The sequence below is a fragment of the Octodon degus genome, unplaced genomic scaffold, assembly GCF_000260255.1.
Source record: "Octodon degus isolate 3935 unplaced genomic scaffold, OctDeg1.0 scaffold00205, whole genome shotgun sequence".
NCBI classification, from domain to species: domain Eukaryota; kingdom Metazoa; phylum Chordata; class Mammalia; order Rodentia; family Octodontidae; genus Octodon; species Octodon degus.
The window spans coordinates 2388910-2414948 of record NW_004524781.1 but is presented as its reverse complement, the minus strand read 5'-3'; the positions used below and the strand labels follow the sequence as shown (position 1 = coordinate 2414948).

Below are 26039 nucleotides of genomic sequence, written 5' to 3'. Positions count from 1 at the left end.
TGCCTCCTCCTGCAGCCGTCCCCCTTCTGTACCCCATAGTGCTGAGCCCAAGTGGGTGCACATGCAGGCAGCCCCTCAAACCCAGTGCCACCGGCACATGTTCTGGGCCTCACGCTCCTGCATCCTAGACAGCTACCTGGAGTCATCACCCTTCGGTCATCTCATACACCCACAGAGAGTGAGCAAGAGCCCCGGAGGCCATACTTTGGGTGAGCCTCATAATTTTATGAATAAGAGACATTGTCCTACGACCTTGTCTGTGCTGGGACATTGGGGTGTGGCTTGGAGAACGAAGTATCAGTCTCTCACCCCATGGAACACCTGCCCCCGCAGGAACTGCAGGCCGATCAGCCAGGCCCTGTGGGCTCCTGCAGACCTCAGGACGAGGTGGACAATGAGCTGCAGCCGGAAGTCGCCCTACACAGCAAGCTCGCAGCAGCTGTGCATCTTAGTGGGACAGTCACTGTCTTCAAGATTTATGGTGTGGCCTTTCCTCTCGAGACCTATGACTCATCTCCAGTTACTTTCTGTATATGGCATGGGGCAGGATTTGAGGCTGTTTTTTCACATGCACATCTATGTGGTCTACAACTACTTACTGAAGCAGCATTCTACCACCCCCTGCCGCAAAGCTTCCCTACCTGTTGAAAATTGTGTGACCACACAAAATCTATGTGGGGCTCCTTTTGTGGCACAGTCTTTTTGTTGATCCACAGGTTGGGCTCACTCAATCCTGATTATCACAGAGCGTCTCAAATTCACACAGGGTGTGAATTTCATGCAAAAGCTTTCTAGTTTTTCTCTTTCACGATTGCTTACAATATTCCAGGCTCTTTGCATTTTCAAAAACATTTTTTAAACAGTATAACAACTTGTTTACTGGATTGTATTTATGCAGGATGTGACAGAACAGCTAAATGATGAGATGCATAGCGTGAGGTCTTTGTAGAAGGGGTGCTTCCCCATCTTCTCCGGGGATCTCACTCTCAGCACCTTCCGGGCAAAGAGAGCTTCTGCCTTTCTTTTGGGAGGTGGTAGGAAGTCAACTAAACAACATCGTACAAACCCGTGCTCAAATAAACAAAACAACAATGTCAGATCTGCCTCTAACATGTAGAAATGTTCTTGCAATGCTGTGCAGGTAGCCTACATCCCTACATCCCTAAAAACCTGTAATCAGAGAAACTTCAACCAAAAACAAAAGATGTACAGAAAACGAGGGTCACTTTCTCTGAACGGCGGGTTACTAGGTGACTTTACTTTCCAAGCTTCTTTTCATATTCCTATTTTTATCAAATGTTTATCAATGAATGTGTGTTATTTACCAAAGGAGAAAAAAAATTTAAAAAGAAGCACCTCAGTGGTCATTTTTTGACTTTAGCGTGGCTACTTCTCTGGTCCACGTAGTGGACTTGTGGTAACTGACGGTTTCAACTCTTCACACGAAACTGCTGATACTCTTCACACGGCAACACAAACAAGTCCAAAATATCAGGAGTTGGAGCTATGTAGGCATGGGAACCACAGGAGAAAATGCAAACTAGCTGGCTGGGCAGGGGCTGGCTCTGCTGCTGCTGCTGCTGCTGCTGCAGCCCTGGCACAGCTCCCGCCTGCCGGGCGTGTCCGGCGCGTCACTCTCCGCTCTTTGGTTAGGATAGGAGCTCGCTGAGGGCCGGGATCGCGTCGACAGAGACTAATTCTTCATGCTCAGCACACAGCTATTAAATAGTCAGCTAACAATATACTGCCTCCAGAACTTGAGGAAACAGTGAGAGTTGATTAAAGGATGAGACACCAGAAGTGCTGAAGCAGGGACTTTTAAAACTTAAAGTACGTGTGCGGAACTTTTTCAAATGTAAGCACACACTGTAAATGGTGGTGAGTGGCTTGCTAATACCGTGTGTCACCTGCCTGTGAACGGCTTCTGAAGACTAATTAGAAGCACACTGTGATTAGGTGAACTCAGAAATTTATCTCAAAAGACAAATATTAATTTCAAATGAGAATTGTGCCCCAAGAGCTATCAAGTGTCTTTGAGACATTCGCCGGAACTCATTTTAGTTTTCCTTGCTTAGTCTTGGCATAGGCATTCCACAAAAGTGCCTGCATTCCTAAATTAATCGCAATGAGCTGAGGTTTAAGTTTCACATTTTTATGTATAAGTAGTAATACAAATTAGCTATAAAACATGACTTGTTTTTTCCTGTTTCTGGTATTAGTTTTATTTTTATATAAACATTTCAACACGAAGAAAAGATTAATTGGATGTTCAGATTAATTTTGATTATGGATGCATATCATTAAGGTGAAGCTCGGGTACCATACAGCATTCCGAAGCAGCTCCTGGAAGCTGACACGAACGGTGTCTACCAGCACACAAGACATCAGTGAAGCTTCCGTCTGTCAGCAAATCCAGATATGAAGCCGACGCTGGTCTCCAGAACACCGTGCCTCTCTCTCCTCTAAGAATAGGCCGGACTTGCAGCCAGACAAGAGCCTCTCCTTGGAAACACCAGCAGGAGGATGGCTTCCACACAGCGTCCGCCTCAGTGCCCACCACCGAGCCTCTGCTGGGACCACTCCAGCCCCGTGCCCAAGCGCCGGGCGGTCTCCCAAGCCCTGTCCAGCCACGGTGCTCTTGCTCCAGGCTGGCCAGTCACCTGCGCACACCTTTCTCTTTCACCCCCTGCCTAGAAGGACTCTCCAGTCTCTAGACCTGTCCTTAGCCTGGGGCTAGACCTGTGGTGTGTCTGGTGGGTTTGTGGAGCCTTCCCTGGACGCCCAGCAGCATTCTCCCCTTCACACCCAGGACACCCACAGCACTGTCCCAGCTGCCCAGCGAGCTACGCCTCCATTCCTTCCTTGCCTCGCTGACTCAGGACACCCCCTGGTGCCACGGTTCATGAACCCACGGTGCCTACTACAAGAAATAACCGCGGTGTCGAATGCTGGCGGGCTGCTGCCCGCACGGCCTGATGGAGGGCCGCCGTGTGCGTGTCCTCATCCATCAGCTCCCTCGCTGCTGCCTGGGTGAGGCCTGCTTACTCCCACATCGAGCACCCAGTTCTGCCCTCGCTGTGTGCTGCGGCCGTGCCTAGAGGTCCCCACAGCCTTCTGCAGTCTCCGGGCCCTTTCCAACGGGCTGGATCTGCAGTGGATGACCCTGGACGCAGGGGTGTGCGCTTCCCAGCTCAATGCAGTGGTAGCACTGCCACAGTCGCAGCAGACCAGGTACCAGGGACGGAAAGAGCTGTCCCCTCCCCTTGCTGCTGTCCCTGCCTCATGGGCACCGTGAGCTGGCTTCTGCCAAGTGCCGCTCTGCCTTGAAGCAGGCCCAGTATCGACTAAAACCTCTGCAACTGTGTGCTAAATAAACCTTTCCTCCCTTACCTTGTGGGGGGAGGTTGTCTCAGCAACAAATGAAAGAAAACTAAGACACTGTGTCACATGAAGACAAAATCGCTGGGGACTGCCGGCCCTGCCTCCCCACCCCCTTCACAAAGGCCATGCACACACACCCTGTGCCACAGAAGTAGGGTGAAAACTTTCGACTGCAACTTCAGGTCCTCAGCAAAATTCCTAACGAGGCCACATTTAGATGGCACGCCGCAGGCAGCAGGCGCCCTGTGTCGACAAATGCCACACATGCAGTCTCGCGCGGAGCCTGCGAGCCTGGAAAATAGCCTGTTTACACACTGACATAAACGGCAGGTACTACAGGAAATGTAGTGGTTATCTGCTTAAACACATTAAATGAACTAGTAAATGTCTTCCCAAACAGCTAGCAAGAGCAGTGCACCACATCAATGCAAAAGAAGTCTGTGATTCAAGTGACTTAAGAAAACTGGTCTTGAAAAGTAAAGTACATGTGTTTAAGAGCAATTTCAAACTGTTAAAAATGAGGTTTAAAACAGGGAAAATTCTGTGGAATGTGTATAAATGGAGACAAAGACAGAGTGTCAAAAATATTAAATGTGAATGGTATGTGTAGAGTGGAAAGATTTTGCTTTAATCTGAACATCAACAACAAAAACAAATGCACCCTTTAAACCTGCACCCTGCTGCTGCATCAGAAGGACCAGCTGGGCCTGCGGGGGGGCCAGCAGCAAGCCCAGTGTCCCATGCGGGCTGAGGCGACGAGACTGGAGTGCAAGCCACAGCAGGGCTGGCATTTCTGGGCCTCAGGGCACAGGGTCACCATCACCCCAACACAAAGCGCCTGGCGGCCTGTCTCTCCTTCCTTTGTCCTTCAAGCCTGTGTGGTCCGCAGGTGGCGAGGAGTCAGCATGACCACGCCTGCTGTGCTGCAGTGGTCACTCTCTCCATGGACAGCCTCCCTGGGCATGTCACTGTGGGGACAGGGAAGTAAATGTTACCTTTCCTACTCTGTAGCTTAAAGGTGAAGGGATTTCAAAGACAAGGCTCCTGTCTTTGTCTCTCAATGTGGCTTTCTCCAGAGGTGCGGCTGTCCTTCGCAACCCCTACAACGTCACATGAGCAGTCACGTTCTGGCACATGTCCTGTGTGTCAAGCTTGATAGTGCGATCTAAAAGGGTCTGGTGGCTTTGCTTTTAACCACCTGTCAAAATGTGCATGAAATAAACTGATTTGGAGAAGAAAGGCATCACTATGCCATTATATATTTTTAAGTGACTAGTTCCTCTAGCTCAAATAGCCAAGGATTTTATCAAGCTGTTCATGATTAACAGCTATGTTCACCCACTTACGGGGCACAAGGACTCCCCACTCAACCTCCTGGAACCATATTTTGACCCAATGACCTTGAAGGGATTTTACTTCCTTTTTCTCTAGAACTGCTTATCCTAATTCATCAACATGCAAGACTTAACATGCCAACTAGGAGAAATTCAACTGTGTAAACAAAGACTTTCAACTAGTTTGAAAATCTTATGTTCTTAATGGGACTTACTCATGGCTTTGATTCTGAATCAAATGTGAGCTGTTCTCAGAGAATACATTTCAACCCGAATGTACAAAAATTGACCTGCTACTATACAAATTAGAGTTTTTGTCATAAGGTACTTTTTTATTACTTTCAATGTATAAGGACTGATATTTTTACTCTACAGTAGACACAGGAATTGTAGATATATGTTACAATTATAATTTTCTTCAGCACTGTTTTCCTGCTAAGAGGATTTTTTTTGTTTTGTTTTGTTTTGTTTAAAGTAAGATTCAATTATGTATACAAGGCCTCCTACTTTGATCTTGAGCACCCTGGACCTTCTTAGCCCCTGACTCTCAACGTATCTTCTGTGATAAGGCCAGTCTTCAACCCACCAGCTCCCAAATTACTTCAGCGGGCCGCACACCACCACATATCTTCTATTGAAACATCGGTTTATCATATATCTTCTTGCTTTTTAATGTCTCATTGATGTGCTTAACGGCACATTACAAATCTAGTTTGAACTTCTAAGTTCTTGGGAAAGGGAAAAACTAAGGTCTTGCTTTCTATAATGTTGTTTACCTCATAAGGTGCATTTCACTGAAGCAGAGGCAGATCTGAGCAGACCTAGCAAAGCAAGCACGTCTGTAGCTTAATCAGATGCTCACATACACATGTTCTATTGAGAAAGGAACAACTTTTCATATATAAAATGCTAGAAATGGTTGAAAATTGCATTTATCAGTCAAAGTTAATTTATGATTATATTTCAGCCATAAAGAATAAAATTATGTGCTTTATATGTTTATTATTTGCTTTCATATAAATTTCACTTTTAGATGCCTAGAAATAGACACTGTATCTGAGTAATACTGTTGAGATTACAGAATAAGGCACTTGCCACGAGGCACTTTTTATTACTTTCAATGTACAAGGACTGATATTTTTACTCTAGATAGCAGGTACTATAACTAAGTACCGAAGATAAGTGAATAGTTGGAGAAATAGACAAAGAGAAATAGGAAGTAGCAAGGGAAAAGTCAACAGGAAAAGAGGAGAAAGAAACAGAAGTATAGAGAAAAAAAAGTGTGGGCAGAAGAGACACGGAATGAAAGGGAGGAGGAGGAAGCCAGGGAGCTAGCGGGGGAGGTGGGAAGAGCTGAGACTGAAAACCTGAATCACAGGCATGCTGTCACAACACAGCGCGCCCTTCCCCAGAAAGCCACGGGAAGCTCTGTCGCTACTTGAGGAGTGCACGGCCCAAGATGAGTCAGAGGAGAGCGCGCGCCCGCAGCAGCGCGCTGGCAGCCGGAAGGCACCCTGCCCGTGCATGTTTAGAAAGGACCATTCAGACGAAGTCCCGAGCGGAGCGACTCGCCCAGCCAGGGGTGGAAGACACCCTTTCCAGCTTTGAAAACCACTTTTCTTCCCAAGTGAGTAATGTTTATACATCCAGAAAAGCAGCCTGACAGTAAGTGGAGAGCCGAAACCCCTCGGGATGAAAAGTGACAATAGAAGTGCAAGTCATGAACTTGCAGGGAGACTTGCGTGCCATTACCGTGCGGTGCCCTGACCAGGTGGCTGCAGAGCGCTCTGGAGCAGGGCGGGACAAGGGGAGGGTCACAGAACCCGCACACTTCACCACGCCAGGTGAGCTCGAGAGCAGCCCGCAGAGCCCAAGGCCTGTCTAACATCTGGGGCGCTGACGTTCAACCTCACAAACGATGAACACATCCAGTACAGCCAGGGCCTTCAGGAATCGGAAGGACACAGCGAGCCCGGCCCGCTCGCTTCTGTAGCACTCACCAGCGCTTTCAGTCACGCGCTTCTGCAGGCTTATCCACACGTGTCTGCTGCACACAATGACTGCATTCACCTCGGGAAGCCGAACACGCACAGGACCTTCTTGGTTCTCCCCTCCCGACTCCTCCCCCTCCTTTTCTCTTTCCTATTTGCCAAAGATCTAGCTTCCTGTTACCTCTCCTTTTTTTCTTTTTTATGTGGTACTGGGGATTGAACTCAGGACCCTGTGCTTGCCAGGCAAGCACTTATTCTACTGAGCTACCTCCCTGGCCCGTTACCTGTCTTTTATTTTGCTCTTTAAATTATTTATATGTTGGCTTTTTCATATGAGAGAAACCGTGAGATATTTAAGCTCATGTATGATTTCTTGCACTTAAGATGAGGGCTTCAAGGTGTGGGAATGGGAGAAGCATCTGGGCTGGAGCGTAATGGTGACTCTCTAATGAACACTGAGTGTAAAGCAGCGTCAAGCAGCCCGTTATTAGCCCACACCGCCGCTGCAAAACTTCTGGGTAAGTGCTTTAAAGTCGGCCGGTGAAGGAGCACAGTGATTACACCTGACCCCATGCCAGAACTCCAGACGGGCTGACCATCAGTGCCTTATCTTCCACAGCAAGGTGTATTCTACAAATTACTGGACACAGAGCTCAGAACGTAAACACCCACTGCCCCTAGGAGATGCCTAACTCCATCCACTTCTAAGAACAATGTAAAAAACAACAAAGTATAAATTCAGTAGCAATTAGATATCCCCCAGAGAAAGTTTCCTTAATATCACCCATGACCATGACTGAACTTCCTAGAAGAGACACCTCCCAGGACTCTGCCTTACACATGGATCGTCTCTCCACCGCCACCCAACCCAGGGCCCTCGCTGCACCATGGCCCCGGAGAACACCCTCTGCAGAAGCGGCCCCCACCTCCTGCTGCACAGCCTAGTCTTCTGGATTGCATGACAGTCTAGAGCTAACCTGTCCCCCACACTGCCTCGCATACCCCTACCTCCTGATGGAGCTGACCCAGCCCTCAGCCTGCCAATGGCTGCCAGCACCCACCTTCCTGAAAAACCTGTTGGACCTCTGAGGGCGGGCGGGGCTGTGTGCAGACAGAGCCTGTGCCCACCAACCCGCCCACCCGCCCACCCCTAAAGGAATTCTCTCAGCCTCTCTCATGGATTTCCTCAGAGAAATGTCAGTGGCCTTGACTGTTAAAGGTGCTCAGTACTACTTGAACAAAAGAAGTTTATCAGTGGCACCTGCAGTGGGCACGACTGAGAAATGCTTCAATGAGGAGGTGCACTCCGATTCCTCAATGATGCATTCACCAAAAAGCTCTGAAATACACCCCATTTCCAGATGAGAAACCAGGTGAGCAAAAGCACATCTCGGAAAGAAATGCACACTACCGTTGTGCTCATCAGATCTGCAGCGAAAACCATGCTGGGGACACTTACATTTTGCAACCAACCTGCAAAGTTACCAGACTAGCTAGACAAGGACAACTTGTAATTTTATAAATAATTAGTCAAATTAAGCTAAATGGGCCTCCCCAAACCAGATTTATGTTTCAGAAGACACCCACTTTACTGGGATCACAGCTTCAGCCCAAGATTCTGCAGTCATAAATGCACAGCAGTCATAAATGTACCACCTTAGAAAGTCAGCACTGTGTAATGTCACCGAATGGAACACAAGTGAGCTGCAGCAGGGTGGCTCATGTCCACCACAATTCTCAGTGAAGAAACTGTGAGGGGCTGAGGTAACAGGAAGCCATACAACAGTGTGACAAAGATTAATTCACCAAGAAGAGTTTAGAGAGCTCTGGACAGTAGTCACTGAGTCAGCCGCAGAGGCGTGGTGTGTCTCCATCTACGCAATGGGCCCTCTCAGCAACTGTCCAACTGGGAAGCTTCCCACAGTGAGTGCGCAGCTGGGCCTAGAGCTGCCAACCCCCACCCAGCCGGCAGCCCAGGGGCGCACACCGCGAGTGCCCCCCACAGAGCAAGGGCGTGGAACTAGCTATCCGGAGGCCTGGGGCCTCTGTCATCCTGGGAACTGTGACGAGAACAGGGAGAAACCAAGCGCCATGGCCAAGGCCCCTGGAAGACCGGCTTGCCCTTCTGCCTTCCCTTCCAGCGCCGGTCCCATCTCCAGCTGCTGCTCCCTGACTTAGCGTCAGTCACCATCTCCTCGGGGCTCCTTGGGATGGGAACGGGAGCAGGGCGGGGCCGGGCGGAACCGGGCAGGCATTTAGCAAGAGCTTCTGCACACGGGCTGCGGCGCTGCACTCCAGCCCGCCCTTCGCGGACCTCCATGCCAGTAAGGGCCGAGCTGCCCCCAGCTCCCAAGCTCGCAGGCTCTTCCGGTAAAGCACCGTGGTCTCCACCCGCGGCGGTCCCGGCGTCGCGCGCGCGCGCGCGCACACACACACACACACACACACACCCGTCAGTGGCTGTCCGTCTTCCCCAGCTAAGACTCCACTCCCACCCCGCCGAAGCCTCCGAGTCCCGGCCCCGACAGGCTGGGTCACGCCCTCCGGGGAGGTCACCGCACCCGGAGCAGCGGCTCTCAAGCCCAGCGCTGTCCAGAGTCACCCAGAACTCCGGGAGCCCACAGCCAGCCCAGGCAGCCTAGCCCGGCCGCACGTTGCTCAGCGCGGGTCCCCAACACCGCCCAGACGTGTGGAAAGACCGCTCCCTCCTGGCGCTCGGCTCCGCGCCCCGCACCACTCATCCGAGCCCCCACTTTCCCGGGAGCCGAGCCCGGCTCTTGGAACACTAGTCCTCCTCCCGGAACCCCAGCACTGCTACCCGGGGAAACGGAACCCGCGAACCCGAGCAGGAACCCTCCTCTCTCCTCGCCCGGCCCTGCCCACTACCAAACTTTGCAAACTTCCCAGCGCTCGCAACCCCAGGATGCCGGGAGGAGGAGGGGGCACACTCCGAACCCCGAGCCCAGAGCTTGGCAAGCCGTGGACTCGCCCTCACTCACCGCCCGCGCAGGGTTCGCTCGCGGCAGGGGTGGCCGGGTGGGAGCGGGAGCCGGAGCGCCGGGCGAGGGTGGGCTCCCTGCGCCCCGCCGAGCCCCAGTCCTCCGAATCTGGCAAATGCGCGCGGCCCGCGCTCGGAGTTTCGAGCCTGCGAAACTCGAGCCCTGGCGTCCCGCCCGCCGCGACCCAGCAAGTCCGCACCTGGGCCGCAAAAGTACATGCACCTAGGGGGGGCGCACCTGAGTTGGGGCGGGCGGGAGCGCACCTGGGCGGGGCGCGCACCTGGGCTGGCCGCGTACCTGGGCGGGAGCGTACCTGGGCGGGACGCGCGAGGGGCGGGGCGGGGCGGGACAAGCGGGGAGGAGGGCGGGCCCCTGGAGGCGGAGCGCGCACACCTGGGCTGGAGGGCCAGCAGCGGCCTCAGCCCTACCGCGCTTTCCAGCTCCGCCTAGCTCTGGGGCCCCACGGTGTGCTCTACTTTTTTTGTTTGTATGTTTGCTTTGAGACAGGGTCTCGCCCTGTGCTCACTTTTGTAACCCCCAGGTTGGTCACAAACTTGTAGTGATCCTCCTGTCCCAACTGCCGGAGTGCTGGGTTTACAGGCTTGCACCACCACGCCCGGTTCCGGGCAGGGCGGTGCAGCATGCAAATAGGGGGATCGAACTCTGGACCCTGTGCTTGCCAGGTCGGTGCTTATGCTTCTGAGCTATCTACCTAGCCCTGTGCTCCATTTTTCTAACGAAAAGAATCTTGGGGCCGGGGAGATAGCTCAGTAGAATAAGCGATTGCCTGGCAAGCGTAAGATCATGAGTTCAATCCCCGGCTCCGCCAAAAAAAAAAAAAAAAAAAAAAGAATTTCAAACATCGCCAGAGATGTACCTGTTTTCAACGCGAGAAGAAAAAATAAAAATGGCAATAGAAGCATGAAGCCAGGCTCCCTCCGGTGGGGCACAGGAAAACAATAGCAGCAATGTGGGGACATTTTAATTTTATTTTAGCAAAGAAAGCTATAGTCTCAGTAAATGGCGGGAGGGCTATAACTGTTGTCTTTAAGGGACAGTCGTTTGTGACGATGTTAAAATGCAGCCCTTTCAGAAAGAGCGAAACTTGAGGCTACCAAGGGGCGTGGGAGGGTCTGGATTGGCATTTAGTGTCACAAAATGGAGTTGGCTGTTGAAAGTGACCTATGTACGAATTAGTAGCCCTAAATAAAACACGCAGGAAAAATGCTAAACTGTTAGGATTTGTGTTAGGCCCTGGCTGACAAGCTCGTTCAGAATGGGAAATGACGATTACTGAGTCCAGGTAAGAAACTTCCCAGCAAGACCAAGAGCAAGAAAGTAAAAGCCAGCGCCAGGCACCACATTCTCGGTTTCCAGCTTCTGGTGCCACGATCAGCAGTCCCCAGGAAGGCAGCGTCCTTGGCGACGCGCCTGCGCTGCTGCTCCCTGAGCTTGCCTTCCCACCTTGTGTGCACCTTTGCCCTTTGCTGCCTTCGGGCTCGCTGGCTTTGTGTTCCGCGGAGCTCCTCCTGGGCGAGTGCGCGTGCGCGCCTTCGGAGCTCGCCTGGATGCTCCTTCCGGTCTAAGGTTTATGAGCACTGAGGGTGCATTTGTAAATATTCACTTAGCCTATTTTACAAACAGTAATCACTTTCAAATCAGGCAAGTTAAAATAGGACCACAGGAAGTCCAATTTAATTATAATGAACAGTCACGCCCAAGTCAAGTGACATGACCAAGAAAGGTGTCTGCTGCATGCAAATCCTTAAAGACAAGCAAAGAGAGGGAAACCTCCTGGAGAGGGGCAAACGGCTTCCCGCCCTGGACCAAGTGCGACCCAGTCTTGCAGAGGTGAGGACAGATGGAAAGCTGGCTTCACACCCTGAGCAGCCTTGAGGCGAGTGAGGAGCCCTGAGCTCCTCAGATCTAGGGCTTCTGAGTCTCTTCCTGACTGCTGAGCACAAGAGTAAGGACAAGCAGCAGGTGGTAACCCAAGTTCCAGGAACTAAGAGAGCCTGTGCCAGGTGGGCATAGCCAACACCGCAGCTCAGGCAGGGATGGGTCCTACACCAGGGGCTGTGTTTGCTATGCTAGAGTCGATGGTGCGGGGCCCTGATGGCAAGCTGGAGAGCAGCGGGTGAGCGAAGAATCTGGTGGCCGGCTGGCTGGAGGGCATTCTGAGGAGCCCACAGCCTTAGGGTCTGCTGTGCGGAGCAGCAGAGGCAGCAGCGGGAGGAGAAGGGAGAACGCAGGATGACCAGGAGTCAGTGAGACTGAAACTCTCAAGTCAGATTCTGCAGTGTGAAAGCTTAACAGGGGGTGGGACCTAAGTGGGAATTTGCTGCTGCCCAAAGCAGCCCAGGACGTAAAATAGCTGCAGGGAGCAGCAGGGCCAGGGCCACAGGAAAGAAGGAGGTTTGGTAGGAGCAGCCCAAGAGCCCTGAGTGACCCATAGGCATGGGGGGGGCAACTTTCAGTCTCTCCACAGGAGCTGTGCCTAATAATCCCTCACTCAGTGATGCTTTTAAAGGCTAAATTAGGTTGAAGAGAGGAATTTTACAACCACTTTAAAAAGAGCATGGCCACACCCCTGAGACAAGGCTCCCAAGACGGCGTCCTGATACAAATCATCAGCGTGCACCTGTCTTCACCCCACGCTACAAAACTCAGCGTGAAAGCCAAGCACCGACCGACATCATAGAACAAAGCATTAGATGAAATAAATAATCTGCCCAGCACTACACCCTAAATTTTAACAGAGTATAATAATGTGGGTTTCATCTTTCTGAAGGAATTTAGTGATTAAAAAGGACATTATGAGTAACTTTTCTATTTTACTTGTTCATTTTGTCTTACACAAATGTGGATTCCTTCAACAATTCTTAAAACATAAACAGGCATTACACTTTGTCACCATATTTCCATCATTTTTATAGGAGAATAACACCAACTCCATTCAGAACTTTGAAATACATGTACCACCGCCAATGGCTGCCCAGGGCAGCAGAGAAAGCCATTAATATGGCAAGAGTATCACACCTAGCAGTAAGAAAATTGATGGGTGTGCTTATCAAACATATTTTCCCAAGTACTTTGGGGACATAATCAAAATTCCAATTAGTGTTGGCAAAACCTAGTGCTGAATGAATCATCGCATTAGTTTAATAGTCTCGCGGCATTGCATGTAAGACCGCTGTGAAATTACTGAATGAGTCATTTTATATATCTGCCACATGGACATCATTATATAATAAATTATGCAAGTGCCATTAAGACAATGCGTGTATGGGGAGCGTTTACAGAAGAACTCCAAGCCTGGCGGTGGGCAAGGAGAGGCTGGGAGGCCGAAGGGTGCTAGCAGATGGGGGACGCAGCCCTTCGAGATGCTGAGACCATCTCTCCAGAGGCGCTGGGAACAGAAGGGGCAAGTGTGCGCCCCTGTGTGTAGAACAGGCCACTGGAGCACCACTTAAGTTCGGCAAGAGCGTGAGAAGAGACGTGGGGCAAACGGAGCAAAGATAGATGGCCTTAAGCAGATGGGTAGGTTAGAGCATTTTGGTTTTCCTTTTCTATCTCGAAGTTCCTTTGGAAAGGAAAACATGACATTTTGGGCCTGCTCCATTCTTCAAAATTCTTGTACAACACTGGGCAGTTGTTTTCATGTTAGTGTCATTGTGGCTTTTTATCTAAATATCTATAAACATTAGATAATTGTCATAAATTTAAGGACTCAAGTGAAGAGGGCTGGAAGGATTTCATTAAAACACCCAAACATAGTCGTTTATTTTAATAGCTCAGCTCATTATATTCCATAAATGCATTTCTTCTTTTTCTCTTGGGAGACTAAGTACACAAAAATAAAAGTTGCTTACATTTTTCATAATACAAATAAAGAACTAAAACTTGCCAGTATTTAACAAAATTCATAATAATACACTGAGGTAGAGAATAGGCATGGGGGAAAATAAATACATACAGAACTAACTCTTAATTAATCAATTTTTAAAATCAGTCTTCTCTAATTAGAGTTGGATGACATTAAAATTATCCCACTTAAATAAGTTACAAAGTGTTGGATAACTTACTTGTTTAAAAATATATAAAATATCACTGGGTGGGTATAATTATTATGGGTAAATATGACTACACATCTTCAAGGTATTTTATCATAGCAATATGGGAAATTCACCAGCTCCAACATTCATAGCATGATATTAATGATGTAGAAATTCATCAGTAGTCATCACTCTTGTTCTCAGAGTCGCTCACTACTGGTCCTGCATTTCACAGAGATCAGCCGAGACCTGGGGTATGAATCCCATTTTAATAACTTAATGGGGGGGAGAGAGAGAACTCAGGGAGAGAAAGGGGAGCAGACTGCCAGGGCCAGCCACTTCTTTGCAGGGGCTCACACGCACAGCCTCTGGGTTTGCTCTCCAGGACCGCAAGACATTTTATAAGGTGACATCCAGGAGGATTTTAAGCATTTCTTCATGTTTGTGCTTATACAGACAGAGGCAGTTTTCTCCCCAAACTGCAGAAGGTATGAGCGCTAAGAAGCGGACGCAGGAGGCCAGGCTGGGGGCCTCGGGGGCCGTCAGTAGTGCTGGCCTGGGACACCCCGTGCTCTGCAGAGGATTACTGCGAGAGGCAACAGGGCGCTAAGTTTCACTGCTGTTGATCTGAAATCTATAGTGCTCGTTATTATCTTGTGGAGGTTTCAAACAAGCAGAAGACTGGGTATTTTAGGAAATTTAATTGTCAGAGAATCCTAAAGCCTGGAAAATACGGTTTTATTTTTGTTCAACCATTAGTTCCACATTCAGTTCATTGTAACTATCTATAGAAAATAGGTGGACTAAGCAATTATGGTCCTGCAGAAAAACTCTTACCATGGCCTCCTTTCAGACATGACCGTGGAGAAATTTGGACTCGGGTCCTTCTAAGAGTCCAAGGAGCGGGCCGGTGTGTGACTGGGAATTTTCTCCACTGCCACAATGCTTACTACCTGTTTGCGAAAATATGGCTTATGCTGACATGCAGACAGCTACTTATTTTTCTGTATCTTTTCAGAAGAAGCTCGTGTACTGCAGCTACCTTTGCCCCCGCTTCTGTGGAGCACAAGCCTTAGCTCGGGGAGCACACCTGGCCGTACCTGCGGGCCGCACGCCAGCGGCTTGCAGTCTGGGGAAGACACTGAGTTGGTGCCTTTTGGAAAGGCACTGAGTAGCAGTGCGGTCACTAAGTACTATCGCATCTCTAGTAAAGACATTGGGCGAGTCCTTAGAAAGTTGAGAGTTGGCCTCCAGTGTCGCAGCGGACTGAAAAATACTCTCTCAGCCATTTGGCTTTTGTGACGCTGCTGCTTTCCTGTGTGCATGGTTCTGAGGAGGGGGCATATGCTCAACCCCACCTAATCCCAGACTCGGGCAAATGTGTGATGCCCACTTAGCCCTGGGTGGGCCTATTACTAAGTATGGAGAAGGTGAACCCTTGTTCCTATGTGTCACAGGACAGTATGACATGATGTCACAGGCTGATCCTGTGTCCATTAGCTGTATCATACCTTAATGAAAGCAAAGACTGCAATGAGAAATCAAAGCAGGGGGTAGTAGGGTTTCATTTTTCAGAACTAATAATGCCCTTCTCCCTGGAAACTAGCCCCGGCATCATGAGGAAGGGGTGGCTGCCGTTTTTAAATTCCGACAACAGCCCTTCAGTGCTAAGGAGACCAGGAGGTTGTTGAGCAGAACCGGATGCTCACAGTTTCCCCTCTCTAGAAGGTGGCTCTGTGCTTGCCAGCTAGTCGCGCGCGGCCCAGAGGCGCCTGGAGCTGCGCCGCCGCCAGGCTCAGGGCTGTGGCGGGACCACCCTCGTGGGATGCGAGCCGGCCGTCCACGTTCCGGTGTGGGGAACTCTGGCGTGCCCGGTGCGCGCCGGAGTCCGCAGGGCTTCTGATGGCTTGCTCTGTCTAGTCCCATCGTCTTCAGAGACCCAGAGAGTGCCGTGTCACCTGGCCATAAACTCAGCGAAGCTTTAGGGCGGGCCTGTGCTATGGCAAGTTTGGGCACAACTCGACACTTCAAAATAAAACAGCTGCATGGTTAAAATGATAACTTCCTACCACTAATAATAACAAAATTGTGAGCCGATAAATATTATTTCTCACGGCTTTGAAGGGGCGCGTTATGTTCACCGCTGCCTCACGAGGTGAGCGGATTATTATTCTCAATTTACATATGACGCAAGTGATTATTTACATATATTGTCACACGTTTGTATGAAGTTTTCAGAGACAATCTTGTGAATATGTTTGTATCAGTCAGTGCTTACTAGAGAAACAGATTCGATGCAAGATCTACAAATGTGCAGGCATTTACCACAGAGGCTTACGGCGGCCGGCGCGGTCCGAGGGGTGACTGCAGAAGGCCTGGCTGCTGTTGGGGATCCGACGGGTGAGGGCCTGGGCGCCCTGCGCTGTCCCCCGCGGGCGGCCCGCATCAGGACACCAGCCGGGAGTCAGCGGCAAAGAGGGCGGCGCAGGCTGCAGCGCCTCCCGGGAAGCAGAGCAGCCCTCCTCCGCGCCCCTGGCCAGCCTGGGCCGGCTTGTGTCCAGCGAGTCGCTCACCGCGCGCGGGGGAGCGGGCGGATCCAGGTTAGGGGGGCGTGAGCGTTCTGGGGTGCGCCCGCCTGCCAGCCCGCCCGCCTGCCCGCCTGCAGTGTCCAGATTTGATTTCCCCTGTGTGTCCTGGCGGAAGCTCTGGCTGAAATTCTAAGCTAGCGCCCACAAGGCTTAGAGGAGCCGAGCTCGTGGGCGCGCAGCCTGCTCCTCGCTGGACGGAATGCGCGGGCTGCGCGAGGGTCTGGCAACGCGGCTGGCGGTCCTCCTGCGGCGTGGCCTGCCGCGAGTGGCCGCTGACTTGCTTTACACGCTTTGCATGCTCGCCCCGTGTTTCGGAGAAAACCAATCGAGGCGGATTCTCTCAGTTTGACTTGCATCCAGAAATGATGTATCCATGAACGAGACAGCTTTCGACAAGCCTTTCACTGACGTAATCTCTTGTTGTTAAAGTTAATACATGGTGGAAGTGCGTTTTCACTGTGTATCCATTTCTGTACACATTTGTCCCCTCTATGAGACTGATCGCCTTAGTACCTATGACGGTGTCATCCTATTTTGAACACCTGATGAAAACAGGAAGTATCTGAGAGTTCCCGCGCCTGCACGCCCCTGAGGACTTGGCCCACCTGCCGCCTTGCCTGCTGCTGTTCCCTGCGCACTGGTAAATCACTCCTCTAATTCCTGGATTCCTGCACATACCGAGCTGCCTCAACCCTGCTGCGAGCCATAGGTCACCTTTCCAGTAACCTGACCTCCAGGCTTTTTGACTCCCATACTGAAGTCTTAGCCTACAATATACTGCAGGTAGCCACTTCCAAGGCCACGTCCTGTAACTACCATGACCAAGAGTGACCTCCCCCATGACATTCTAAACCATGCCCTCTCCAATGACCACTTTGATTCTTCCCAATTTATTCCAACTGGACACTTAACGTGTAAAAATGTAGCCACAGTAGACCACGAATCCATTGACCCTGCACCCCTCTTGCCTCCAGCCTTCCCTGCGTCTCTCCTGGCATAGTGTCCACACTGCATCACTCTTTGTACAAATGCTTAGTCCCCTCCCTGTTCTCTCCTTCCACCCCCTTCTTTTGGCCAAGTTCCCAAACCTGGGCAAACACAGCCCTCTCCTAGAAGTACATAAAAGCCCCCATCCTGCCAGCTGGTCCCACTTTACATTCCTGCTTGGAGCGTCCAGCAGCCCTCAGGACAACACCCGAAGACATACAGACTTCTCTTGTTCAAGTTGCTCTTCCCTTCTTCTTAAATTTTCTCTCCTTTTGTTCCCAAACTTCTGGCATGTCTTTGCTCTTCACATGTTTAACTCCTGATTTTATTATTTTACTGAAAACCTGAAAAATCAGGTAAACACCTCAATGTTTCTGCAAATAAACATAAATTATTTAAAAATCTCACTCTATCCTTTGAGTGAGCTCTCCTCAGTCTTGGGAAAGGCCAGCCCTTCTGGGTAGGTAAGAACGGGATCTCATATCATTGAGACCCCTCAGAGGGCACTTGGCCTCCTCTGTCCACTGACAAGCCCTCTGACTCTGCTGGGAATCTCACCCATAACTATAACATGATAGTATTTCCCGTCCACAGGAAAATGAAAAGCAAGTGCATCCTCATCTTTCTGCTCCTTAGAAGAACAAAGACACTAAGAAGAATTGGCAATATCATGAATATTTACTGCATACAATTTCCTTTCCAATGACAATGATGCCTTTCTCAGTACAGTTCTTGACAGGGGTGGGAATATAGCTTAGCAGCTCAGCATCTGCCTAGCAAGAACAAGGTTCTGAGTTCAATTCCCAGCACCCCTCCACACCCACTACCATCCCTCAAAAAAAGAAGAAAAAAGAAAAGCTCTGGACAAGGCTGGTCATGTCATCATACTGGGAGATGCAATGGGTGATTTGTGAGTCTCATTGAGCCGACATTAGCAGCGCTGTTCACGATGCATCATTCCATTCTTGCAACCCAGTCCAGGCGCCTCCGAGTCCGCCAGTCCCTCGCAGCGTTCTTCACTGACCTGCCACCATATTCTGAACTTAACCACACCAGAGTGCCCTCCTCGGGCCCCTCCTCCATCAGTACTTACTTCCCTGCTGACCCCGGGGACCACCCGTTTATTTTCTATTGCTCATCCACTTCTCTCCCTTGGGCTGCAGAAACATACTGAGAATGTCCCCGCTCTGTTTTAGTGTGGAGATATCTAAAATAAAACCTTAGTCCCACCCGCCCTTCCCAAACAAAACAACACAGTCTCACCTGTAATCCTCCCCAACTCAGTAAATGGTAAATTAACGTTTTTAAATTTTAGTTATAAAGAGTTTTTACTCAGTTCTTCCACTGCACTTAATCCTCACTTACTGACCAGGCAATTCTCTTGGATTGGCCTCTAAAATATGCCTTGAGTCTCATTGCTTACCCACTTCCTCCCATCCCTGGCCACTCCTTAGACTGTTGCAGAAGTCTCCTAACTAGTGAGTCTGCTTTCTCTCTTGCTTCTCTTAGCTTGGGCTCTACGTCTATTTACACAGAGTGCACAGTAGTGGCATAAGGAGGATAGGAAGTCCCAGGGCAAACACAGGGACAGAGGCCGGGTGCCTTGTGTGGCTCTGCTCCTCGCAGGCAGTCTTCCTACTCCTGGGCTCCACATCCAGAGGAGCACGACAGGGAAAAGCACAGACCCGACTCTGCTCCCTTCCTCTGTATAAGATTTCCCTAAGTCTTGTGGCCAAGCACAAAGTTTTGGTTAATAAGACATAAGTGGAGATCTTTCAGGGAATAACTAGAGTAAAATCTTTAAATATAGACCGTCATAGCATTCTCTGTCATAAAACCTTTTCTGATCACTTATGTAAGTGATCTCCATTAATTAACATTTGTGTGAAATCCACTTGTCCATTTTAAAAACCATGGTTCACTAAATAGCCATGAACACAGAAAACTCCAGTTATGTGTGAGTTCTGGAGGAAAGAAAGAAAGCTGGGAAGGTGATGCACTGGCAAGGAGGGAGAAAACGCAGCCCAGGAGCATGGCTGATGGGCGTGGTGTGTGCAGCCACGTGGGCAGAGTGTGGCTGTGGAGCACCTCAGGACAGAGTGTGCAAAGACCCACAACTGTACGATTCTTTCATTATACTAGATCTGGACATGAAATGTTGAAAAGCAAGGACAGAAACAGATATATTTGTATAATGTTGTTATAGAAGTTCCATTGGCAGTAGTCAAAAGGAGCAAATGATTCAAATATTGAGAGATGAATAATAATAAAACTTAGTATGTGTATAGAATTGAACATTATTCAGCATTCAAAGGGATAGAATCTTAATACTTGTTATGGAAAGCAGGGACCCTGAAAATATTATGCTATCTGAAACAAGTCAAGCACAAAAGGACAAATACTAATACAAACCCCTTAAAAGAGGGATTCAGATACCCTTAGGGCAGGAGCTCAGAAGCGCACACAGAAGGTAGGGCAGGGGCTGCCCGGGATTAGAGGGAGGGAAGCGCGCAGCTTGCTCTGCGGGTGCAAAGCTTCAGTTTGAGAGGCCTGAAAATGCCTAAGGTAGCAGTAATAATTGCCGCTCAGTACTGTGAGTGTATTTTATGTTTCTGAATTTTATATTCAAAATGGTTAAAAAGACAACTTTGTGTATGCTCTACCACATTCTTAAAGAATTACCTCCTGACATCATCTCGTATTTTTGCAGTTTCATTCCAGAAATGTCACTTTGGTTCATTGACCAACTGTAAGGACCTAGATGACTTTAAAGAAAGTCCACATGAAGACACTTACTTTCTCTGCTCTCTAAGAGCATGCTGTCCTGGCAGCCTTGCTCTGCTGCCCGGGCTGGCTTCAAGCTCTCCCGCATCTGAACTCCCTGGCTCACCGTGGGTACCACCAGGCCTTGCTTCTTTCCTGCTTTATACTTGTCAACTTGTTCACCATTAAATTGGATTTCTTCAAGGGCTCAGCAATGCATAATCCAATCCATTATGAGGCTTTCATGATATATATATATATCATTTTATATATATCATTTTATATATATATAAAATGATATATATATATATATTTAAATAAAAGATAAAATGAAATCCACTTTTGTTCACTTTACCACCACTTGGACAAAAGGTCTACCACAACACTTAGCCTCACGTACTGCCGCGTATTCTGTACCAGGTTGTGCTCGCCATAGGAATGGTTTCAATGTAGGAAATATGGGCATATAAGAGGGATCTGCAACACCACCTGCACAGTCTCACGTGAAAGCGAGCAGCAGGGCTGGCAGTGCACTGAAGGACCTAAGGATCTGGTGACCAGTGAAAGGCCGGGAGCTCACTGAGGGCCCTGTATAAGTCCACAGCGGGAAGCCAGAGGGTCTGCACTGGAGGCCCGGAAACAGCTGCCTGAGGCCATCACACAGAATGGAGGAATGGAGCTTCTCTAGAGAAAAAAGAGGTGCTTCCTGGTTCTTTCCCTTTTTATTCCGTGCCCAGTATAGCTTTTCCATTCCAACAAGTTGAAATAGGGCTATAGAAAGGAATGGGACCAAAATCCAGACCAAATCCACAGGGCAAACTTTAAATCCCAGTTTTGTGGCCACCGCCCAGGGCAGTCTGTATCAAGATGTGAACTCCTAGGAGCTTGGGGCTCTGTCCCTGCAGCACTGCCTGTGGCTGGAGACCTCATGGTTTCTCTCTTGAGTTGGCTTTGCTCACCACTTGCAGCTTTCCATGTTTTGGGCTTCTCCAGGCTTCTGGGTTCTCCTTGCTACTTTGAGTTTCACCCAGCATCACACATTGCCCTCTCGGGGGCACACTGCCTGCCCCTACAGCCTTCTTATGAGATCTGGCTGAAGCCTTTCTGACCCACAACTGGTACATTCAGCATGCACCTGAAACCAGCACCACGTGGATGATGCCAAGGTCTGCTTCCAGCTGGAGCAGGAGCCAGGCTTCCTTCTCTGTGGCTCGAAGGGCCAAGGGCTTGGGTGGATGAGCACGCTGGAGCCTGATCCTCAGGAACAGAGTCCCTGGGCCTCAGGCACTTCGGAGCATGGTGCCCTGAAACTGTCTCTCCAAGCAAAGACTTTCATCTTTGCAGTGCTGAGGCTGCAAAGGGTGGAGCGTGCTGGCTCTCGCCTTCTGGGCATCTGAGCTCTGAGCAGAATGTCATCCAGCTGGGCTTGCGGCACTGTCAGGTGCTTATGCAGCAGACATCTCCAAACCTTTCCAACTCCCTCCCATCGGCCAGTTTCGGAGGCTTCTGACCTACATGCCCAGAGAGCACCGCAACAATGACTACACTTTTCCGATACCAAAATTTGACTTACTTTTTCAGTGCTCGGACAAAATACCCAACACCCACAAGCTAAGGGAGGAAAGGCTTATTTTAGTTTGTACCTTGTAGAGGCTTCAGGCCATCATCAGCTGGCTCCAAGGCAGGGCAACATAGCACCAAGCTCCTGGCAGAAGAACGTCAGCTCAAAGCCTGGCAGGCAGAAGCAAGAGATAAAGGTAGGAAGAGGGAGACATACACCACTCTGCTCCATGCACACGGCAAGCCCGCCCTTCCCACAGGGCTTCACTCCCAACATCATACTCAGCCATAAGCCCTTCAGTGGACAAATCCAATACTATACATCCATGTCCAGTCACCTCCCAGAGCCCCACACACGCACGAGGCTTTGGGGGAGGCATCTACATCCAGGCTATGATGGACTCCAAGAATTGAAGGAGCATACTTATCCTACACTATAAAATTATCAGGGGGCATCATTTTCTATTCATCACCTCTTTCTTTAGACAGTTTCAATTTATTAATGTCTCTGGTATCATGTTCTTTATCAGTAGTCATTGATGTCTTCCTTAGATGAATTATCTCAAAACCATTAAGAGAGCCCTAGGGTTTCTGTTTCTCATATTGCATGCATACATTTTAAAGACAATTTTTTTCTCCAGAGCCTATTGTTTAACTATAATGACTACCACTTTTATCCCCAGGAATATTTGCTAACTCACGTTTCTACAGGAAAGGCGAGGTTTCCAAGGAGTACAACACTAACGCCCCTTTCAGCCAAAGAACACTTTGCCCTGGAAGAGTGGCAGCTGGTGGTGTGGGAAGAGCCCACAGCAGGGAGAATTTGGAGCAGCCAAGCCAGTTAGGCAGCTCTGTTGGCAGCTGAGAGAGTCATGTGCTCCTGACCAGTACCAGAAAGATGCTGAGCAGTGGTTGGATTTTGCAGATTCGAAGCGAGAGTCGTGAGGATTCACTGATAGATGGTGTAAAGTATGTTAGAGATAGAGAGGAGTCAGTGACAAATCTGAGCTTTCAGAGTAAGGACTTATGTTTGAAAGAAGTGGGAGATTATTACATATACCAGAGCCTAAGCAAATGCTGTCAGGGATGGGTGGAGTAGCGGGGCCTTCTCCCTGCACCCCTTCGGCCCTCCAGGAGGAGAACAGCATGGTGGACGAGGCTGTGCTGCATGTTCTGCCTGACAGCCTTGTCTACAGCTGAACGAAGATGGTGCTGTGGGCCTGAGGAAGCGGAAGGATGCTCGCGCCTGTCTGCGGCAGCAGACACACTCCTGCTCTCGCCTGGCCTTTGCACAGAGCACTGTTCTGTCAGACGTGCCCTACCGGTCCCTATGGAACCCCTCAGCAAGAGAACAGACGAGGATTAGCATGGCATGTCGCGCCCGCAGCAGACACAAATGTTCCCCTGCATGGGCTGCCCCGCTAGCGCAGCGGGCAGTTTCGAGTCAGCTCTCAGCTTGAGGAATTGAATTCTGGCTCCGCTATTCATAGCTCCCTACCTTGAGAGCTCACAACACTTTGCACATGCTCCCTGTGCAGAAAAGAAGCAGAAAGGTAACTGGTGAGATGCAGGTTGTAAGGAATCTGGGTTTGAGATGGGCATTTGCTCTGTATTGTCTGAGACAGAGCGACAGCACAGGCGCAAGCATGCAGCACAGGAGAAAGCATGTGCAGGTGACTGGAAAGAATCACACTTGGGGCAGTGTGCGAAGGGCGAGAACGGCCACGCTGGGTCTGTGCACAGAAGGGGGTCCACAAGCCACGGAAAGCAGGCAACCTCCTGGAGGCAGCACGCAGACGTCCCCCAGACCTGCAGAAGGGATGCAGCCAACCGGACGGCTTGATTTCAGCCCACAGAACCCATTTTGGACTTCTTCACTACAGCCGATTGTTCCTTGCTTCTACCAAGTCCATACTATGCTCTATGATCATTGGGATATACATATATATAATAGTATATAATATATGATTGTCATATTCAATATATAGTATATAATACACATTATACATTATACAATACACAATATATAATATATAATACTATATATGTTTTAACTTTTTGACACCAAGGACTGAGCTCAAGGCCTCACTCTTGCCAGCCGACACTGCCACACCTTGACCCTGGGTTATGTTCTTAGCATTGTACCTCAGTTACTATGCAGTCTTTCACAATATCATTTTAAAATACTGCAATAATTAATAATAGTTATTACAGTATAGTATTTTTTCTTAGATTCCAGGTACATGAAGAAATATTTAGAGACATTTATCCCAAGAGCCTCAACCAAATTATGCCTGAAAACAAGAACATAAGTGGTTAGTTAAGATGCATCTGTAAAATCCAGGAGCGGCGGCGCATGCCTGCATCCCAGCACCTGGGAGACGGAGGCACAGGGATGGCTGTGAGCTGGAAGCCAACCTGTGCTGCACAACTAGTTCAAGGCCAGCCTGGACTGCAGGTGAGAGCCATCTCAAAAAACTGTGTCTATAAAATATTGTATTCATCAAATAATGTGGACTCCTCATCTCAGTGTGCCAAGCACAGTCTATAAACAGTGAATTAGTATCTCGATTCTACAAGGAAAAAAAGGCAGAAGTGATTTACGAGGTTAGAAAAAGCAGTAAATTATTCACTGGTGGCAACAGAGTCTTGGGCACTGTTTGCTGTTCTTTTATCTTGTGGGTCTGTCAGCATTTTATATCCTATTTCATACTACGGGGCATTACAAGCAGAACCAATCACATCCCAGCCCTGAAAGTTTCGGGATGTGACAGCGAGCCCAGCCTGTGTTTCCCGTGATGTAGTGAGGCACGTTTATCTCTGGAACATTTCCAAGTGGAATTATTTCAGACCAAGACACATCAGAGAAAGGTGGCTTTTAATATTTGTGTCCTCAGCCACGTCAGCTGCGCTCTTGCCACGGCAAGCCCTCCCCATAGATGGCCTGTGGCTGGGTGAAGCCCCGAGCCTTCACCTAAGTACTTCTACTAATTAATTGAAGACTTCTGGGCATTGCATGAAGCTGCTCTGAAACCAAACTGCCAATTAAACCAGGAGGCCTTCTCGCTGACACACATGCGGTGCAAGCACTCATTAGTCACGAGAGCCCGGTGGCTAATTATTAGACTACTATCTGTGTGTCTCTACATGCTTATGTAACTTTTAAATGAGGACAGTGTCCCCCAGCACCTCGAGTGTGAATAAAGGAGGAAGTGTAATTGCGTTACGACGTCAGGATGGGTGAGTACGAGGAAGCACTCGCTTTTATTTATTTATTTATTTATAATTTTAGGGAAGGGTCTACAGGGTGTTCACAGTCTCACTACTAGATCAGACTCATAGTGACCTGCCTGCTTACAGCCTCCCAAGAGCGGGGATTACAGGTGCGCACCACCACATCCAGGCTCAAGTGCCATCTCAGCGGGCCCTGGGGGCGGGGCCAGTGCGGCAAGCCCAGGGATTAAGTGCTTGCAGGCACTTTAATCCGCTGAGCTATTTGGCCGGCTCTCTTGCACCATTCCTGATGTGGCCGCGTGGGTACTGCAGCAGGGATGGCTTTTGTGCAGCACACCTCACCAGGGCAGAACTGAGTGCAGTCCAAAAATGCACACGGAGCGCACACTTAGCAAGTTGTAAATGAGTGTTAATAGCATACACAGAGAAAGATGAGTTTCGTCAGCAACTGCTATTCAGGAAACAGGCTATCTACTTTCAAAACAATAAAATTGAATCACCTCCAATATTCAACTAAAATGGATTATAGATTTTATCATAGATACTGAAATGATAAATATTCTAGAAGAAAAATCAAGGGAAATGGCTCATAACATTGCTCTTGGAAATAATTTCGTAGTTATAACTAAAAGTATAGTTTGCAGAAACAAGAATAGAAAAGTAAAATAGCACTGAACAACTATGTAGTAAAGAAAGCAATAAGCAGAATGAAAGAAAACCTGTAAAATGGGAGAAAACCTTTGCAAAATATAGAGCTGAGAAGGGATTAATGCAAGTAGGAAAGGAACTTCTTTACCTCCACAGTCACTTACATACCCGCTCCTTGATGAAAACATGTGCAAGGGATTGATGCACATATTAGTCTAGTGTCTTACACACTTGGTCCTTTTTTTCTTTCTAATGTGGAATAAGATGCTATTTAATTTTGTTCTTCCATAGCTAATATTTTTATATATATATACTTTAATGATTTTTTTCTTTACAATAAGTTTTGGACAATTTCATTTTTGTGTGTCTTGGTATGATTTTATTTAAATTTCTTGTGCAAAAGATTCATTTTTCTTGGAAATTCAGTATTATAAGTTGAACTAAATTCGGAAATTTAAAATCTTTAAGTATTTATTGCCTACTCTTTTCTACTTTGAGA

General features: G+C 48.9%; 1 protein-coding gene across 1 annotated transcript in view; it reads right to left on the bottom strand.

Moving 5' to 3' along the window:
• Positions 1–9772, bottom strand: part of Fam83b (family with sequence similarity 83 member B) — a 75762-nt gene extending 65990 nt beyond the window's left edge. Inside the window, exon 1 of the mRNA XM_004644628.2 lies at positions 9706–9772. The gene's annotated coding sequence lies outside the window, so the exon portion shown is untranslated. The remainder of the gene's footprint in view (positions 1–9705) is intronic.
• Positions 9773–26039: the final 16267 nt, after the last annotated feature.